This window comes from Peromyscus californicus, unplaced genomic scaffold (assembly GCF_007827085.1).
Source record: "Peromyscus californicus insignis strain IS unplaced genomic scaffold, ASM782708v3 Scaffold_5__1_contigs__length_169319896, whole genome shotgun sequence".
NCBI lineage: Eukaryota > Metazoa > Chordata > Mammalia > Rodentia > Cricetidae > Peromyscus > Peromyscus californicus.
The window spans coordinates 4,388,827-4,409,527 of NW_026294573.1; the positions used below are offsets into that span (position 1 = coordinate 4,388,827).

A 20,701-nucleotide genomic window follows, 5' to 3' on the forward strand; every position below is an offset into this window, starting at 1 on the left:
CTCCCTGGGGTTTCATACAGCCCAGCCTTGAACTCATGAAATGGCTGGAGATAACCTTGAATTTCTGGTTATCCTGCCTCCCCATCCTAGGTGCTAGGATTACAGATGTGCACCTCCATATCCTGCTTATCTGGCTCCTTACTCGGCATACTTGAGGCTATTCCTCTGCCACCAGAAACCATATGCCTTAGAGTCCTTTAGGTTCTGCTACACCTGTTCCAGGACAAGCCACCATGAGCCCAGATGGCCTGCGGTGGCCACAGCCTGAGGAAGTACTTCTAGATGCGTCTCTGGAGTGCTTTCCCCCCCAAGCTTCTGGGTGCTATGATCTCCTGGCCTTTGCCCTCTGGGCTCCAGTTCAAAGCATGGAATCTCCTGAGAGAAGGACTTTGGCATGTCTCAGCGCCCAGAACGGTGCTTGGGCTGAGGGAGCAGGCAGAGCAGACAATCCGCCCCCAACCCTGCCCCAGGGCAAGCATGACCTCCCTTCCAGGAGATCTCTCATCCCTGCAACCCAGGCAGAATGGGTGGGCCTGGAGGGCTGCACGAGGGGGCACATCCTTCTGTGCCGCTATCTCCTGGACATGCTGATTGGACAGAGATGCTACCTAGCCAAGCTCAGCCAGATTTGCTCTCCCGAGTGTCTGAATTGGGTCCTGAGGGCATGGAGAGTCAGTCTGAGAGACAGGAAGCCTCGAGATTGTTGGGAAGCAAGAAGGGGACTTTCAGAAGAAACTAGTCAGTGGGAAGAGCCTGGGGCAGTGAAGACAGGAGGAGGTGGCTTGGGCCTGCCTCTACTACCTGCCCTTGGCTTACCCAGGGTCCCTTCCCTCTCTGCCTTGTCTGCCCCTGTACCTTAGCCTGGCCCCGGGCAGACCTGGAGCTCTGAGTTTGCCCTTCCTCTATCCCCCAAACCCCACCCCCATGCTAGAGATTGTCTCCCCGAGTCTGAAATACCCAGTTTGCCTTCTGCTCCTCTGGCTCCTGCTAGCCTCCTCCTAGCCTCAGGAAAGCCAGGGTCCCTCAGCCAGGAAATAAGCCCACTTGCACCTCACCCCCTGCGTTAGTCACAGGACGCACAGCTTTGGCTCCCCCACCCCACCCCCAAGCACGTTCTATACCAGATCCAGGCAGAAGCCGGGCGGGCAGACGTGTTTTGTTTGGCTGAGCATGGTGTTTCAAAAGAATCTCAGTTGGTTGCCAAGTCTGAAAAGTCAGTAGATTTTACATAAAAATCCAAATTGTTGGCTCCTCTTGACAAACCAGAGAAGCCAGGCAGCTCTAGATCCATATTCCAGAAGGTTCCAGTTCTCATGCTGTGTCTGTCTCAGATCGGCTCAAACTGCCACCATCCAGCATCCTTGTTCCACCCTATGGTTCACTCCAGCCCCTCCCTGGGCCATTCGGGTCCTTTGCAGTGTTCCCTCTCCAGCACTGGCCACCAACGTCCTGCCATTTCTTCTTGGCTCAGGAATGCTGTTTTCTGCCCTGTTGCAACACATCTAGACCCAGGTGGACCTCCCTGCTTGACCCCCCGTCCTGGGCTGTGCCTTTGAAGCAACCTATTATTTCTTCCCTAGCCTCTCCAGATAGCTTCCAGAAGAGCTCTCACATATCAAACCTATGTGGCATCTGCTAGCCCCAGATGGCAGCCACTGGTCCCTACAGTGAGGGAGCCCTCAAAGGGAGGCAGTTCAACACTCAGGTGTGCTGTGTATATGAAACCCAAACCAGATCTCTTCAGAAATAGTTTATTTTGTATGTATGTATATGTTTGTGTATGTTTATGCACACATGTGCAGGTACTGAGGAGGCCAGAAGAGGGTGTGAGCCTGCCAGCTTGGGTACTGGGAACTGAACTCAGATTCTCTGCAAGAGCAGCAAGTACTCTTTACCATGATACACCTCTCCAGTCCCATAACCCAGATCTTGAAGACTTAGGGTGGGGTTGGAGGAAGAAGGTAAAGTATTTCAATAATGTTTTGTTTGCTTAGGTTTGGCTTTGGTTTTTCGAGATGGGGTCTCTTTCTGTCTAGCTCCAGCTATTCTGAAACTCCACTATGCCTAGGTAAAACAATATCTTTCTAGGAAAAAAAAAAAAGTTAGCGGGGCAGTTGTAGCACATGCCTTTAATCATGGCACTCAGGAGGCAGAGACAGGTGGATCTCTGTGAGTTCAAGGCCAGCCTGGTCTACAGAGCAAGTTCCAGAACAGCCAAAGTCTACACAGAGAAATCCTGTCTTAAAAAAAAAAAAGCCAGGTAATGGTGGCGCACGCCTTTAATCCCAGCACTTGGAAGGCAGAAGCAGGCAGATCTCTGTAAGTTCAAGGCCAGCCTGGTCTACAGAGTGAGTTCCAGGACAGCCAAAAATACAGAGAATGTATTCTCAAAATGACAGAGAAACCCTGTCTCAAAAAAACAGAAAACCAAGCCAGTTAAAGATCTGTGGAGAGGGCTCAGGCTGCAGCGTGTCTGCAGTACAAGCGTGAGGATCTGAGTTCGGATCCCCAGCACCCATGTGAAAAGCCAGCCCACATCTGCAACCCCAGCACTGGGAAGGTGGAGGCCACTGGATCCCTGCAGTTTGCAGGCCAGACAGTCTAGCATAACCAGTGAGTTCCAAGTTCAGTGAGAGACCCTGTCTCAAAAAAGTAGTATGAGTCAGGCACAGACCTTTCATCCCAGCACTCAGGATACCGAGGCAGGACGACTCTGAGAGTTTGAGGCCAGCCGGGCCTATGTAGGAAGTTCCAGAACAGTCAGATCTACATAGTAGAGTGCTCTTGTATCAAATAATAATAATAATAATACTGACTGAAGAAGATACCCTACATCAACCTCTGACTCCTCCCCTTCATATGCATATACACACACAGTCATGTGCATATACATACACATAAGAAGTTAAGGAAGGGGATGGAGAGAGCGAGCTGGCTCAGTGGCTGAGAGCACTGGCTGCTATCCAGAGGACCTGGGTCCATTCCTAGCACCCACATGGTGACTTCCAACCGGCTCTGTAGCTCCAGTTCCAGGGACTCTGGCGCCCTCTTCTGCAGATACCAACCATACAAGTAGCACACAGACATACACAGGAAGGCCAATCACCCAGATACATAAAATAAAAAATAATTTAAAAAATTAAGTTGAAAATAAAAATAAAATAACCAGGGCTGGAGAGATGGCTCAGAGGTTAAGAGCACTGACTGCTCTTCCAGAGGTCCTGAGTTCAACTCCCAGCAACCACATGGTGGCTCACAACCATCTGTAATGAGATCTGGTGCCCTCTTCTGGCCTGCAGACATATGTGCAGGCAGAATACTGTATACATAATAAATAAATAAAACTTAAAAAAAAAAAAAAAAAAAAAAAAAAAAAAAAAAAAAAAATAAAATAACCAGTAATAACCATTCAAAAACATTAAGAAAATAAAATGAAGTCAGGCATGGTGGAGCATGCCTTTAACCTCAGCACTTGGGAGACGGAGGTGGGCAGTCTCCAAATTCAAGGCTAGCATGGTCTACAAAAGTTCTACTGGGTAGAATTGTTTTTAAACACTTGAGAGAGGAATATGACCATTGTGTCTGTTTATATATGAGGAAACTGAGTCACTCCAGACAAACAAACTTCCCCAAGGTTACAAAGGCAGTCAGTACATGTCTATAGAACTCCAGGCCTATGTCCCTAACCATCAACCTACAGGGTCACCATAGTGCCTGGCACATTAGCTGTTAAACAAAAATAAACAATCCGTCCAGCATTAAGTGAACATCTTTTTTCTTTCCCTGTGAGCCTCAGACTAACACAAATGCACCTCAGGCTGACACAAATGCACCTCAGGCTGACACAAATGCACCTGTTCTCAAATTCTCCAGCAGGGCCCTCATCCAGGCACACAGATGAGCCTCCCTGCCCCAGGCTGGACCACCAAAAGGCTGCCCCTCCCAGGAAACAGCTGTGGCCTTGAATGCCCCTCCCACACTAGCCCAGCCTGTCTGGGCTTTAGCAACTGTCCCAGTCTTTGATGGGATGCAGTACTCCCAACCCCCACACATACACACTGAAGTGGCTGGAGAAGGCAAAATTTGTCTCAAAACAGGCTGGAAGCCAGAGGGCTGTGCCCCGGGCCAGCAACTACTGGTCCTGGTATCTGCCACTCCCTCTGGGAGACCCCAGTCAGAACACCCCATAAAGCCAAAGGAAGAAATGGACCAGGGCTGGGATGAGCTCAGTTGACAGGGCGCTCACCCAGCGTGCAGGAAGTCCCGGGTTCGATCCCCAGCATCACATGAGAGATGTGGCAGTGTATGCCTCTCCCAGAAGTCTAAAGGCAGAGGGAGGACGTCAACGTCATCCTCAGCTACATGAGTTTGGGGCTGTGCTGGTTGGTTTTTTATCAAGTTGACACAGACTTAGATGTATCTGGAAAGAGGGCATCTTAGTTGAGGAACTGCCTCCATCAGACTGATCTGTAGGGTGTTGCCTTAATTAATGGTTGATATGGGAGGGCCCAGCCCACTGTGGGCGGTGCTGCCCCTGGACAGGTGGTCCTAGGGTATGTAAGAAAGTTAGCAAGCTAGGGAGAGGAAGCCAGAAGCATTGCCCCATGGCCTCCACTTCAGTTCCTGCCTCCAGGTTCCTGCCTCGGCTTCCCTGAGGATGCACTGTAAGTCAAATAAACCCTTTCTTCCCCAAGTTGCTTTTGACCATGGTGTTTATCACAGCAACAGAAACCCTAAGCCAGAAGCCAATCGCCCGACATGAAACCCTGTTAGAAAAAAGAAAGAAAAGGTTTGAGCCCCCTTCCCAAAGTGCTATGACAGTGGTTCTTGACCTTCCTAATGCTGTGACCCTTTAATATAGTTCCTCATGTTGTGGTGACCCCCCCAACCATAAAATTATTTTGTTGCTATTTCATAACTATAACTTTGCTACTGTTATCATAATGTAAATATCTAATATGCAGAATATCTGATATATGACCCCTATGAAAGGGTCATTTGACCCCCTCAGAGGGGTCACAACCCACAGGTTGAGAACCACTGTTCTATGGGAATCTGGAATGTGTGTTAGTTAAATGGGGATTCCGTGGAGGAATAAGCATAAGCCATGGGTCCTAATGCAGCTCCTGCCTATAGCCCAGATTCATTGCTGGCATCATCTATGGTGCTAGGAAGTCTAAACATCACCCTGCCCCCCAACACACTCCTCAGACTTAGTCAAAGGTGGGAAGACACATCTAGAATTCCTTCCTGTGGCCAAGAAACTGTCCACAGCATTCCAGCACAGAAGCTTGTGGCCAGTGGGCCACTTCCTCTGCCGGTGGCTGCCATGGTCCCTGCGCATCCGTCCATCTGCTGGCTGCAGGCTTCCTCCTAAGGCTCCATGGAGGAACCGAAAGAGGAACAGAAAGACAGACTGCAGAAAGGGTTCTGATTCTGGACAGTCATGCCCCATGCAGGGGCCCCACCCTCCACCCACATGGGTCCAGGCCAGGGCCCGGCTGGCAGCAAAGGGCTGAGCCCACACAGACAGCTGTGTGCCCTGGCTCCCCCACCCAGCTGCCTCAGCTCCTCCTGGGATCCGCTCACGTGCTATTAGTGCCTCACCAGGACTTCTGCCCATCCTGCAGAGAGCTGGACCTGGGAGCAAGTGGGTGGGAGGGCCTTAGCTCCGGGCTTGGGCTCAGGGTATGTCTGAGTGCTGCCACGCATGACCTCACAGAGCCTCACCAGAATAAAGGCCACAAAAGAATAGCCCTGCCCCAGAGAGTAGGCATGAAGATTCAGGACTAGGGCTTAAAGCCCACCCAGTGAATGTTAAGCTAGGGGTCTGTGTAACCAAAGGACCCCAAAGCAGGAGGCAGCTGGTCATTATGGAACCCCAGAGGCAATATGACACCTTAGACAGGAGAACCCTGGAGAGAACAGGGCTCTGCACATTGTAACTGTCACCTTCGTGCTGCGGAGCTCAGTCCACCCCTGCGGAGTCTCCCTGGCTTGTAGCTGAGACTGGGGAACATGTAGAACCTCCTCGAGCAGCAGGAACCTGACAGGAAGTGGAGTGAGGCAGATGGGCCTCCTGCAGCTGGGTCCATCCCACCCTCTGCCTGCAGATTTCTCTGGCTGAGGGAAGGGGCCACACATCTGTCCCCTCTCTCCACCAGCTCCCTTTCTCCTCTGTCACTTTTCCACGCTCCTCGCGGAATCGTGTTCAAGGCCTCCTCCTCCTCCTCCTCCTCAACACACTTGTACACACTTCCAATGGAGCCCAGAACTTTGGGGCCAAAGTGGGCAAGAAGTCCGTCTCCCTGCAGCAGCTACCCAAGTCTCAAGAGCACCACAGTTGGGGGACTGTCCACCACACTTCTCAAGCTCCAAAGCACCCATTCTTCCTTCTTCTCATCTCCCCATGTGCTCCAAGGGCTCCTCCAACTTCTCATAGCAGACCCAAGGCTTAAACAGCACTCTCCAGCCCTCTGGCCACAGGACAGGCTCAGAAAAGGACTCCAGCCAAGCTGGAGAATTTCTGTCCCTGGTGAGACTCCCCATCTCTCTGCTTGAGGCCTGGAGAGGCCAGAGCGTGAGGATGGAGCTCAGGCCCGTGCCTCATCTTGGAGAGGGCAGAGCCAGAAACTCAGCCTGAATAGGACAGGTGGGTGCTGCTGCCACTGGCCTTCAGCTGAGGCTCTAAGATTAGTGAGGGGCAAGCATGCCCAGCTGGCCACCTGAAGGGATGGGAGCACCTTGATGGGCTCACTACCCTTTGACCACCATGTGTGAGCCCGTCCCATCCCCCTGCAGTACCTCTCCAGAGGGGCTAGGGACCCCACACCGCCACAAGCAAGTGGTCTTCAGCAACATGCATGGGAAGCAGGCTGCAGGCTTTGGCCAGCAGGACCAGGTGCCCACACTGCCTTCAAGTCCTCTGGGGAAATGGCTGCACATACCCCCCAAGTCCTCGATGATGTCCAGAGTCGAGCTCCAGGAGAAGCGCTCCACAGCCCCCAGCTCCAGCTGGGCCAGGTCACCAGGCAGGGTCTCCAACTCATAGGTACCCCGCTTCCTCCAGTAAAGAAACATGTTGAGACCTGGGGTGCCCCCTACCTGGCCCACACCTTCAGAGGCTGGGTGGCTCCAGGGACCTCAGTCCCTGAGGCCAGGACACAGTGGTGCCAGGGTGTAGAGGGGCTGCAGAGACCAGTGGGGCCGGCTTTGGGCTGGCAATCATGGCCCTCCCCAGAGAGGGAAAGGAGCATTCTGGGAGTGGCTGGGGACCTTACATCTGACCAATGGCCAGGGCCCCTGCCCTACACAAAGCGCCTTTCTTCCCCTCCTACAGACATTTTACACATTTTGCCTTCCCAGCCCCCTCAGAGCCCCCGCCAAGGAGATGGGCTGTCCGTCTGGGGATGCAGAGGCCTGGAAAAAAGTGCAATTGTTTCCTGTCTCTTTGCTAAGATAAGTTTTCAGAGGAGAAAAATGTGCTGCCCCAGGAGCAATTCCAGGTCTCCATCATGACCTATGACCCGGAACAGCCCCAGCTAGCTCACAGATTCTCAATGCGGGATGAAGGCACCTGTGGGAATGCCCGTGGTACCCTGAGAACATGCTCCAGGCTCTCTCCCGGAAGTTCAGATGGATCTCCCACCTCTGTTGGGCTAAGGGTTTCCAGGGAGTCAGAGGGCACAAGCCCTCATCTAGGCCAGCAATGCTGGCTGGGCTCTTTCTGAGTTTCTCTCCACTCTCCACCAGGCTGCCCAATCATCATCTTCTTCCTCAGCCTGTGACCCACAGCAGTGGAGGAGCCCTGGGTGGTTGAGCCTGGACCAAGGACCCCCAGCATCATCAGGGAGCCTCACTGTTCCTGTAGCATAGGCCACAGGACAGACCTGAAAAGGGACAAGGGAAAGTGGGGCTAGGGGAACAGAGCCATGGGAGGAGGGGCAGGGCCTGGCGGCATGTGTGTGGCCTGGCTTCCATCTCACACAGGGGCGGTGTGTGTGTGTGTGTGTGTGTGTGTGTGTGTGTGTGACAAGAACCACTGGAGGAATGAAGAACCAGCAGTATAGGTTGGAAGACAGAGAGTTCAAGGCCAGGCCTTGTCTCAGCAACAACAAAGCTGGGCATGGAGACTCAAGTCTGAAATCACAGAAGTCGGGAGGCAGGAGAACCCAGAGCCCCATGCCAGCTGGGCTGTATGGCAAGACCCTGTCTCAAAAGACTACCAACAACAAAAATCTGAAGCTGGACAGATGGCTCAGCAGTTAAGAGCTCTTGCTGCTCTTTCAGAGGACCTGAGTTTGAATCCCAGCACCCATGTCAGGCAGTTCACAAGTGTCTGTAATTCCAGCTCTAGGGGATCTCACACCTCTGGTCTTCGTATGCACCTGCACTGAAACATACGCACGAGCATGCAGATATGCACATGATTAAAATTAATAGAAATAATTTTTTTTTTGTAAGACAGGATTTCTCTGTGTTACTACCCTGGCTGTCCTGGAACTTGCTTTGTAGACCAGGCTAGCCTCGAATTTACAGAGATTCACCTGCCTCTGCCTCCCAAGTACTGGGATTAAAGGTGTGTACCACCATGCCTGGCATAAAAATAATCTTAAAACAACAGCAAAAAGCCCAACCAGTCCTTTCCCTCATTTGAGGTCTGAAGGCAAGATGGGTCCCTCGTAGATCTGCTGGAGTCACCCCCAAAAATTCAGCCCTGGGATCTCTCCCTCACCATGTCTTCTGAAACTGCCAAGGCCTTATCCAAAAATAAAGGCTGAAAATTCCCCGAAGTATTTCTCCATCAGTGGACAAGGACATAGGCTTCATTAAGTTGTATTAAGTCATCTTTCTTGTTTTGTTTTCTGTGTCTGGGTGTTTAACCTGCATACATGTCTCTGCACCTCTTGTGCCTGATGCTCTCAGAGGTCAAAAGAGGGCACTGAATCTCTGGAACTGGAGTTACAGTGGTGTGAGCTGCCATGTAGGTCTGGGAATCGAACCTGGGTCTCCTGGGAAAGCGGTGCTCTTAACCCCTCAGCCATCTCTCCAGCCGAATAGGTCACCTTTCTTGACTGGGTCATTCAAGATCAACTACCCAGTAAAAGAAATCATGCAGCCGGGCGGTGGTGGTGCACGCCTTTAATCCCAGCACTCGGGAGGCAGAGGCAGAAGGATCTCTGTGAGTTCTGGGCCAGCCTGGTCTACAAAGCAAGCTTCAGGACAGCCAAGACTCTGTTACACAGAGAAACCCTGTCTCAAAAAACCAAAAAAAAAAAAGAAAGAAAGAAAGAAAGAAATCATGTCACTCTTTGTACATAAAAATTAAAAGATCGGGGGTATAATACCTTCGGGCAAAACACCCATACACAGGAAATTTGTAAAAATATGCAAATGTTAAGACTTCTCAAAAAGCAAACAAAACAAAGTAAAGCAAAACAAAAACCCAACTATGAGTTTAAGGCAGCCCCACAGAGGCTCTCCTAAGAGAGGAGAGCACTGTCTCCATGCCACCCACAAAAGAGAAGTGGAGCTGTAAGCAGAAGCTTGTGGGGCTGGAGAGATGTCTGGGAGACATCTTGCTGCTGCAGAGGACCTGGGTTACATTCTCAGCCCCATGTGGTTGCTCACAACCATCTGTCATTCCAGTCCCAGGGGATCTGAGACCCTCCCTTTTCTGGCCTCTGTAGGCAACAGGCACTTATGTCATCCACAGATATTCTTGCAGACAAAGGAGCCATACACATAAAATACGTTTAAAAAAATTAAAATAAGTAGAACTTGGATTCTAACACAGGACTGTCCATCTTGAAAGCCAACTGGAGGCTAGGTGACAACAAGGAAGGTGGCCAGTAAAAACCCAGACTTGAGGAGGGCCTGGAGGCACAGGCCTGTAACTCCAGCTGTTCAGGAAACAGAGGAGGAGGACCCCAAGTTCAGGCCACCCTGGGCAATTAAGGGAGGCCCAGTTTCAAAATAAAAAATACCAAAAGGAGGTTAGATGTACAGTTCAGCTGGCAGAGAATGATTGCCTAGTGGGTAGAATACCAGAAGCTTGATTTCCATGACTGTCTAAACTGGGTGCAGTGGCTCAGACCTTCAGTCCCAGCCTTGCGGGGATCAGGATGATCAGGTCATCATCAGCTACACAGCAAGTTCAAGGCTATGTGAGACACCCCCACACACATGCAGAAATAAAAAATAAACAAAAAAGGCTGAGGCTGGAGCTCAGTGGTTAGTGTGCTAGCCTGCATGAGGCTTTGGGTTTAATCCTGAGCACTACAAAAGGAGGAAGGGGAAGGAAAGAAAGAAATTCAGACTCCAGTGTGGTAAAGGCACGCTGCACTGGGCTCCCAGCCATCCTCTGTCTGACCCTGCTGCACCTCTGCAGCCTGCCAGGTCTGTGGGAGCTCTGGCCTGGGTGTGGCAGAGCCAGCCCAACCAGATCAGATGCTTGCAACAGAGGGGCACAGGCAGAGGGGACTAGCTGCTTTCCTAAGGGTGGTAGAAGGGTCACCCCAGGCTGTAGGGGGCCGGGGAATGGTAGAAATGGCCATCCAGGCAGACTACCACCCCCAGCTGAGGGCTAAGGTGCCAACAGGCAGCTGGAATAATTTGAAGCACATGCCTGCCTGCCTGCCTGCCTGCCTTCCCGACTTCTGGCCTCACAGGGCTGTAGTGGACAAGCACAGGCCCCTGAGTCTTGATTGCAAGCATCTACATGGACTGAACGCGAAGCTATGGGATGCTGGGGGTGTCTTGGCTTGTGTTCAGTACAATGTGGGTCTAAGCGTTCAGGAATGAGACTGTCCAGTGCCCACTCCTGTAGAGGCCAGAGCTGCAGAACAGAGCTGGGCTGGGGAGGAGCCACACCTGCCTCTGATTTCAGAGTAGCCAGCCCTAGAGCAGGCCCACCAAATAGGGAGAAACTTTCTCCCTACCCCTCTACAGACTAAACACAGGGCCCTGATCCAGCTGGTGTGTACCCACCTGAGAGGTCACGGTCTCCTGGACTGCTGGTGCACAAGCTCAGGGCAGCCTTCCATGCTGCAGGCTCCTTGGGTTCTAACTCCCTATGCATGCAACCTCACTGCCCTCAAGGCCAGTGGCTCTCCTGATTTTCTGCGCTCGTACCTCTGGAATACCTTTTCTGTGTTCACACCCATTACACTTCCTTGCCTCACTTCTCCACACAGGAGAGCAGGAGGCACCCTAGTGGATCAGGACTGGCTCCCCACACCTAAAGAAATAGCCCCCAGTACACAGCCTTAGCCAATCTGACCGTGAAACAGCTACGCTCAGAAGCTGCTGGACACCTGGGCCTTTTCCAGGGCCAAGGTAATGACAGACACTCCCAGGGTCTAGTACCATGCCGAGCGCCATTCACCTGTTTCTCCTTTAATCCCACCTCACTTCCAGGACAGAGATGGAGTCGCTGATGTCTCTGGTAGGTAACTTACCCAAGAGCCACATAGTGCTAAGGAGAGGGAGAGCCCTGGCTGAGCTCCAGGACCGTATTCTCACAGTTGGGCCACACTGTTCTGAGCTAGGGGTGGTTCTCATCACCTAACCTCACCTACCCACAGAGCCCTCTTGGTCATCACAGGGTACAGAGCAGGGACCAGAGCAAGTCAGGTGGCCCTGAAAAGGAAACCCATTCTTTCAGCCCCAGGCTTACCTCAAATCCAGGGCTCTAGGTACCTCTGTTTCCACGTGGAGTGTAGACCAAGCAACTAGTACTCTCCACTTGGGCCTCCTGGGGCTGGAAGCCTTGGACCCCAGAGGCTTTCCCCTTGTCCAGATTTCTGGATCTTTCTGAGTTCCAATGAGAAATTGCTGGCCCAGGAGCCAGAGACAGGACAGACAAAAGTACAGGGTGTTTGGAGACTCCAGTGCTGGGCAATGGCCTCAGACTGAGAGACAGATTGAGTCCTCTGCCAAGCACGGCTGCTTCCTTACAGGCAGAAGGGCCTTCTGAGGGCCTGGACAGCAGAGCACTGCAAGGACTCGCTGAGTAAGGGTCAAAAGAGGAAGAGGTGCAGGTGGCCAGAGCTGACCAATGCCCCCATGGAAGGGGTGCAGCTGTCCCCTTGGCTCTGGACTGCCTTTTGTGAATAAGACCACAGGGGTCCTTGGCAGCACTTAGCATACCTCTTCCTTTCCATCATTCTGGATGAACCCTGACCCTAAGTGCTGGACCACTGAAAGCACATCTCTCTGGGTGGGACTTGGCTCTGAGTCCTGCCCCATGTAGCTGGTGGGTCTCGGAGTCTCAGATTGTACATCTACACAATGGATTCATAGGAGCGAGGAGTTAAGAGTGATTATTGCTCTTGCAGAGGACTGGAGTTCATTTCCCGGCACCCATGTCCCACGTTTCACAACTGCTTCTAACTCCAGTTCCAGGGTATCCAAGTACGCACGCACACACACACACACACACACACACACACACACACACACACACACACACACACTCACTTTTAAAAATGGGTTGAGGGCTAGAGAGATGGCTCAGAGGTTAGGAACACTGACTGCTCTTCCAGAGGTCCTGAGTTCAATTCCCAGCAACCACATGGTGGCTCACAACCATCTGTAATGAGATCTGGTGCCCTCTTCTGGCCTGCAGAAATACATGCAGACATAACATTGTATGCATAATAAATAAATAAATCTTTAAAAAAAAATGGGTTGAGAGAGCTGCCTCTGCCACTGCATTGGTGGCAGAAGAGACACCTCACTCAGAAGACCATGCATGGCCTTTGGCAGAGGGACAGTGATGACCCCGAGGAGATGACAATGTGGGGAATTTTTTTTAAAAAAGATTTATGTATATTTTGAGTATTTTGCCTGCATGAATGTCTGGTCACCGTATGAGTGACTGATATCAATGGAAGACAGAAGAAGGTATCAGATCCGCCTGGAACTGGAGTTGCAGATGGTTGTGACTAACCATGTGAGTGCTGGGAATTAAACCCAGGTCCTCTGCAAGCCATCTTTCCAGCCCCAGGAGTGGGTTTTTTCCTCTGTCACCATGGGGCTTCATGCCTCTCTCTCACCGGGTAAGGCTCACTGTGACCCTCTGTGGTCCCCTGGGATGCTCAGGGTTAGGTGACCAACGTTTCTTTCCTCACCTCCCGGCGTCTGAGGCCCATCTGCATGCCAGGACAGCTGAGTAGAGCCAGCTGTATGCCAGCCGCCCAGCTCGCGTGCGCGGTGGCCCCTCTCAGGTCTGCCGCAGAGCCTGTTCAAAATTAAGTTGCATCAGGGTGCTGTTACATAACCTGCTGGCTGCTTCCCAGCCCTCTGGCGCTCCTGCTCGGGCTTGGCCCCATAACCTCCAGGCAGACTTCTGCTCCAGGTAAACAGGAGAACTGCCCCACCTTCTGGAAGCACATGTCCAGGGACCAGTGTTCTCTGATGACCCCTGGCAAGGGCCTGGGTGGGACAGAGGCCAATTCCCTGGCAGTAGGCAGCGTGCTCTGCATTGGTTCCTGTGGGAGGGGTAAATGGCAGAGCCGGTGTGGGCGGCACAAATCCCTCCCCTCAGTATTAATTCTGAAGGTCAGATGCATGGCTGAGGCCTCGGCCTATTTGTGGGTAACCACTAGGTCTCTAGCTAGCCCATCTCTACAGCCTTAGCCAGGCCCCAGTCCCTCCCCAACCCCTGCAGCCTCTGACAGGCACCATGCACTGTTAGTTGGACCGGAGGCAGCAAGTGCCAAGGATGGTCACTAGTTCCTCAAGCCTCAGTTTCCCCCTCTCCGATCCTGAGAAGTCTAGATCAGAGCAGTGAGATTTGTCTGTGCTGAAGGGCTTGGCCTAAGGACAAATATGCCTGCTGATGCTGGTGGACTCCAAGAGGGGATGAGAGAGCACCCTCCACCTCCATCCTGTGCTGTCCACACAGCTCTTGTCCTAGTCCTGGGACTGCAGTAAGATGGCTGCTCCTGACCTGGGAGAGGGCACTGCAGGATGCCTGACCCCAGCCCTCATGACCGCTTTTCCATGCATTCCTACAGGATCCCCCTCACTTGTTCCCTCTTTTATCCCTGCTTACACCAGGGACCCTGTATGTCCTCTTCTCTGGCTCCCTGACTGGCACATGCCAGACACTAACATTTGCTAGGCCCCTCTTTGGGTCAGACCCCAGACAGAGAGCCTAGGAAGTTCTTTCACTTTGCTTAAAGATTGTGTAACTGTTATCACTGTTGCCCCATTTTCATGGAAAGGAAAACTGAGGCTCAGAGGGCACAAAGACTTGCCCAGGCCAGCTAGGAGGCTGGGATCATGTAGTGGATACTACAGTCTTATTCTTCCTCCATGTGCCTTCAGGCGTCTGTCCTGGAATCAGCCAGCCCACCCTGCCCCTCACCTCTCAGTGCTCTGACCCCAGTCAGGCTCTTTCCTGGATATGCATCCTGCCTTGGACTCGAGAACACCTCAAGCTTCAAAAATCCTCTGACTTTACAACCACTTAACCATGGGTCTCGGTGTGGAGCGGTCCCTGGACCCTCCATAGTATGGGGACAGTGCAGAAAACAGGCTTCTCAGAGCCAGGAGGGCCCAGGGCTTCCCACACGAGGGGGAGGCCCAGTTATTGTCCCATAGCTGGCTTGACCATTGTCACCCACCCATCCACCCACCCCAGCCTGGGGACAAGTGCAGCCTGGGGCTGGCTGGCCACACACCAGCTGCCCACGCCATTCTACACTCTGCTTCCAGAATGTCTCAGTGTTCAGTCCCTGCCCTGGCCCAGGCTCAAGCCTCCCCTGCGGGGCTACGGACCCCAGCCTTACCCTTGCCTTCCTCTTCCAGAACCAGCCAGGGTATCTGGACTGAAATTCCTGTTGGCTGTGTCATCTTAGACTGGTGGCTCAACCTCTCTGGGCCTTAGCTTTCTCACCTGTATAGGGGATTTACAGCATTGCCTCTCAGAGGGGCTCTGGGGATCGAGCTAATTCACAAGACTGACTTTCACATTCAGTGTCTGGGTGACATGGAGGATTTATAGACACAAGTCAACAAACACAGCACAGACGGAATGCAAACCTGAACTTGTCACTTCTGACTAAAATCCTGTTCTTTCCTACCTGGGGGCCTGGTCACATGCCCAGAGGTGGCCACTCAGATCTCAGGACCTGACCTTCAGGCTCCACCCACCAGCCACTGTGGACCTGTGGGAGGGTCCTTCCTGCTTTAGGGGTATGCTCATTCTGGACTTGGAGGCCCACTCCCACCCGAGTCAGCTCCTGGCTTCTTTCTCCTCTGGATGCAGAGCCCATGCCCAGCTGGGCCCAGAAGGTGACAGGGATGTTCTCACTGACTTGAACTTGAGTTCACATTTAACTGTCCTTAGACAGGGACTGACTTCCAAACTCCTCTAGGCCTGGTCCAGTGGGCTCTCTCTGCCTCACCTGTGTAGGTGAGGTGGCAGACTCCCTAACTTCCAAAGGCGACCCTGGATACTCGGTAGGACAGAGCTGACAGTTCCTCTTAGGGGAGCTGAGCCCCAGCAGCTGCCCTCTGGCCCAGTTGTCCAGCCTGCTGACTGCCCGAAGCTTCTCAGCTGGGTGGTGAGAAGCCTAGGTTTCCAGAAGCCTATGGCAGCAAGAGAATGGCCGCATTCCAGTGAATTCCGGCTGCTGGCCACACAGACTTTCAAACCTGGCCAGACAGACTGAAAAGGCTGAGCCCTCTGGAGGCTCTGTCTGTCCAGGGAACAAAGGCTTCTAGGCCAGTCTCTGACCACAAAGAGAGGTCGGATTCTCAGGACAGCTGGAATTTCAAAACATCTAACCCACTGTTGGAACACTGGCCCTGTTGGTTGGAAATTACCGTCTCTGCCTGGTGGACATGCCCAGCACAAAGCAGGCTGTCTCTCACTCAGGCCATGTCTTCCTGCCGCGGATGTCTGTCCAGGAACGCCTCCCAGGTAGGATGCTCTCCCATGCTCATTTAGCTTTGAGAAAGGGAGTAAGCTGGGCAGTGGTGGTGCACGCCTTTAATCCCAGCACTTGGGAGGCAGAGGCAGGCGGATCTCGGTGAGTTTGAGGCCAGCCTGGGCTACAGAGTGAGCTTCAGGACAGGCTCCAAATCTACACAGAGAAACCCTGTCTCAAAAAAAAAAAAAAATAGAAAGGGGGTAAGGGTATACTTGTACGTTATTTCAGCCTTGTCCTCTCTCTAGGAGACGGGGATGCTGCAGGGCCTGGGATGCTGAAGGACCTCTCTGGCCATGCAGGCTGAGAGCAGCATGGCCAGAGGCCCTGAGACGGCAAAATACCTTGCAGCTGAGCTAAGATGACCGGCTCTTCCAGTCCTCCCTAAACTGAGTCTGGCACATAGGACTTTCAGTTTCCAAGTGGAGGCAGGTTGGTCCCTGTACTAGGAACCTCAAGGAGATCATGGAGGGGAAGAGGGAGGCCAGAAAAGGGTCCCTTGACCCCCTAAGGGCCTTTACTCTTTCTTATCCTGAGTGGTCATGTGCCAGTGAACCAGTGAAGGCTACCAGAAGAGGGTGTGTGGGACTTTGCTTTCTTTTTTTTTTTTTCTTTTCTGGTTTTTCGAGACAGGCTTTCTCTGTGTAGTTTTGCGCCTTTCCTGGAACTCACTTTGTAGACCAGGCTGGCCTCGAACTCACAGAGATCCGCCTGGCTCTGCCTCCCGCCCGAGTGCTGGGATTAAAGGCGTGCGCCACCACCGCCTGGCCTGTTGTTTTTTTCTTTCAAGACAGGATTTCTCTGTTGCTCTGGCTGGCCTCGAACTCGAGATCCACTTACTCTGGCACTCCCCCACCCCCAAGTCCTGTACCACTTTGTCCAGCTATTTTATTTATTTAGGTGGGGTCTCACTCCATAGCCTAAGTAGGTTCTAAGTTTGTGGTCCTTGTGCCTCTGACTCCAAGTGCTGGGACCACTGATGTGAACTACTGTGGCCTACGAGTCTTTCCTTACAGTGCGCTCATGGGGTTGACAAAGCTCTGGGGAACCACAGCCTTACAAAGAGATGAAGGTCATCTTGCAAATAATTAAAACAGAAGTTTTGGGTTTTTTTTTTTTTTTTGAGACAGGGTCTCACTATGTAACAGCCCTGGCTGGCCTAGAACTCTATGTAGATCAGGTTGACCTGGCCTCTGTCTTCACGGGCTAGGATTAAAGGTGTGTGCTACTATGCCTGGCTCTGAAAACAATTTCTCTTTACATTTATTTATTTGCTTATTGTGCATATGTATGCGTGTACACATACATCTGTGCCAGGATACCTGTGTACCAGGCCAGAAGACAACTTTCAAGAGCAAGTTATCTCCTATCACATAGGTCTCAGAGACGAAACTCAGGCCATCATGTCTGGTGGCAATCCCCCCTGCCTGCTGAGCTATCTGGCCAGCCCCTGTAGATAATTTTTAAAATACAGTAATATTTTTCTGAGTGTGGTGGCCAAAGCCTTTAATGCCAGCACACAGGAGGCAGAGGCAGGAGGATCGCCATGAGTTTGAGGGCAGCCTGGTCTACATACTGAGTTCCAGGACAGCCAGGGTTCCACACCGCCTCAAAAAAGGGGCGGGTGGGGGGAGGGGAGACTGAAGAGATATCTCAGCAGTTAAGCGCACTTGCTGAGCACCAGAGGACCTAAGTTCTGCTCTCAGCACCCACATCAGATGGCTAACAACTTGGGAGATGTGACTGGAAGATCAGGAGTTCAAGGCTGGCTTTAAGTACATAGTGAATTCAAGGCCAGTCTAGGGTACATGAGACCCTGTTTCAAAAACAATAACAACAAAAACAAAGAAACAAACTAAACCCTGGAGTTACTAAAATTCTTAGACAGGGACTAAAGCCTTTACCACAGACACTCTGGGTGACAGTCACTGTTACTCTCCTGGACAATAAAAACGTTGCTCAGAAAGCCAGTCACTTGCTGATATCACAGCTTAGGGGCTGCTCCTTTACACAGGGTCTTTGTCTGCACTGTCCAGGCTGCTAAAGCTGCCTCCGTAACTGAGGAAGCCAGGTCATACCTGTTCATCACAGCACTCAGAAAGAGTAGGACTGAAGCAAGTTCTGAGTCTAGCATGGGCTAGAGTGAGTGCTAGAACAGCATGGACTGCCTAGCAAGGCTGTCTTAAAGCTTCCTGTATAAAGGGTCTTTGGACATGGAAAAACTACTAGAAGGTTAGTTATGCATGGTGTGCCCCTCTACCTCAGTTCTAGAAGCATGAGGTCAGATCCTGTGGCAGCTCCACACGCCCCTCTGCCAAGAACCACAGCATGTCAGTAACAAGAGTGGATGAAGAGAGACGCCCAGGGATCACCTAGGGGAAGCCTGCCCAGCCTCCTACCCCATATGCTCGTATGTTGGGAACACACTCATGTGACCAGACCTAGAAAGTGGACAAAGTCCCAAACATTGAATACAGAGCGAGTAGCACCCAGGATCGTGCACTCATCCACCCAGCAAGTCCCTTTCTCTAGTCACATTCTCTGTGATTACTTTCACAGGTGCAGAAAGAGACTTGGGGCATCCACAAAGGCATCATTCACAAGAGTGACCCGTATGTCCATCATGAAGACAGGTTTCAAGGTCAAGGGGCTACAGAGGTGGGTCAGCATTTGCTGTGCAGGAGAGATGACCTGGTTTCACCCGAAACCCCTGGTGGAGCAGGGGAACGGACTCCCGAGATTGTCTTCTGACCTGTAAGCCGTGGTACAAGTGCATCTATACTCACACCATAAATGAAAATCAAAGTGTGTGTGTAAACATTATGAAGCAAGGAAAAAGTAGCAGTTGGCAGAGCGGCAGAGCTCCGTGATAAAGCACTTGCCTGTGGGTGTGTGCGAGGTTTAGTCAGCACCACCAAAAAAGGAGAGAACAATTGAGCAGTACAGGAGTCTGGCAGCCCAGACTGTCCCAGCAAAGGAAATCTAATCTAATGTACACACTTTGACTGTCTGTAGGGAGGGTTAGGCACCTCAACATTTTTTAAAATGTTATTGTGTTTGTGTGCAACATGACATGTATGGAGGTCACAGGACAATTCTGGGGTCAGTTCTCTCGCACTTTGCATGGCAAGCCTATTTACAAACTAAGGCCTCTAGCCAGGCTATTAGACATTGTTCTTATTCAACCTTCCAAATCAGAGTTCATGGCTAAAATTCTAGGTTCAGAGGTCTTTGATTTCCAAGCTTTTTTTTTCTTTTTTCTTTTTTTTGAAGACAGGGTTTATCTAGCCCTGAGCCCTGGCTGTCCTGGAACTCGCTCTATAGACCAGGCTGGACTCGAACTCACAGAGATCTGCCTGCCTCTGCCTTCCAAGTGCTGAGGTTAAAGGCATGTGCCACCTCCGCCTGGCTACACCACCTGATTTCTAAGCTCTTGATCCACCAAGTCACAGATGACTACAGACATTTTCCAGCCTGCAGAGCAGTTCTGGAAGGGTCTTGGCAAGCATGGGTTTTGGTGACCTCTCCAAGACCTGCTTCTCTACTCCCTCAACCCTTCTTTGTAGACAAAGAAACAAACTCACCGATGTTTGAATGAAGGCAGAGTTGGCGGTTAGGTGGTAGTCTAGGCTTTGCCGGGATGGAGTCTCTGCTTTCAGGACCCTCCTGCCACATGTCCTCACTGCTTAGCTGCAATGGCAACACTCAAGGACCTCTCCTTCCCCGAACACCAATCTTTACTTCTCTAGATGAATCTGTCTGCACAGAAAAACCTCAGAGCTCTTGTCCTTGCCAATCTGCTTCCTTCCAACCCTGCTCTCCTGGGCACAGTGTATTTTAAGTATTTTAGTATGTGGACTCCAGAGTCTGCATGGTGCCACCCCTCTTCCTTTCCTAGAAAGCAGGGAGAAGCTCCTCTAGAATCCCCTGGTCAGCAGCAGATACCTTGCAGGGCTGCTTGGTGAGACATGCCTGGGAGTTAGGTGTCTCTTTAATACTTGACAGAGCTGGTCACGCCAGAATCTAAGCAAGTTCAAAAGTATTAGAAAAACTAGCCAGTGACTGTTGGCTGTGCTAATGACATCGGGCCGGAAACCATGGTAACCCCAGGCTTCCCAGATTAGGCCCTGGTCTGTCCATTTCAGCTCTGTCTGCTGATTCCTAAGGCTTTGCTTACTCAGCTCTGGCATGTGCAGTGCAAGCTCACCCCATGCCTGGGTGCATCTCCTTTTTGCTTGCAACCTTGCCCGCCCTCCAGCTGCTCTTTCCTGGCAAAGTCTCAGGGTATTTAACTATGCAAGGCTTTTCCAAAGAGGCCCTGCAGGTCACATGGGTTTTCCCCCTCAGTACAGATGGCCCCCTTATTTTAGCCACTGTTGAGGCTGGACTTGTCAGCAAATCCGGTTCTCTTTGCTAGGCCACGCCAGGACAGGGAAAACCAGAGTTGCCCTGATCTCACTGAGGCATCTCTTGCATAGACACTAGTTTAGGGTTCATTGTTTGCATTTAAAAAATTGTGAATGCCAGCCAGATGTGGGGGTACATATTGTTTTTAATTTATTTTTTAAGATTTAAAAAGTGTTGTGCTTGCATGTTTGTTTGTATGCATGTACACCATGCTTGTGCCTGTAGAGTTCAGTAGAGGGCATCAGAATTGTGCTAGGAATCAAACCTGGTCCTCTGCAAGACCAGCAATGCTCTTAACTACTGAGCCATGTCTCTAGAACCTGGGTGCACACCTTTAATTCCAGCAGAGGCAG

The 20,701-nt window shown here is 51.6% G+C and overlaps 1 protein-coding gene and 1 long non-coding RNA gene across 2 annotated transcripts in view; one reads left to right on the top strand and one right to left on the bottom strand.

Moving 5' to 3' along the window:
• The window catches only part of Plekhg5 (pleckstrin homology and RhoGEF domain containing G5), a 40,089-nt gene extending 28,195 nt beyond the window's left edge, over positions 1-11,894 (bottom strand). Inside the window, exon 1 of the mRNA XM_052718701.1 lies at positions 11,678-11,894. The gene's annotated coding sequence lies outside the window, so the exon portion shown is untranslated. The remainder of the gene's footprint in view (positions 1-11,677) is intronic.
• Positions 11,895-13,134: 1,240 nt separating this feature from the next.
• Positions 13,135-18,749, top strand: LOC128097880 (uncharacterized). The gene is made up of 2 exons (XR_008214012.1): positions 13,135-13,360; positions 18,501-18,749. It is a non-coding gene; the product is annotated as an uncharacterized LOC128097880 (long non-coding RNA).
• Positions 18,750-20,701: the final 1,952 nt, after the last annotated feature.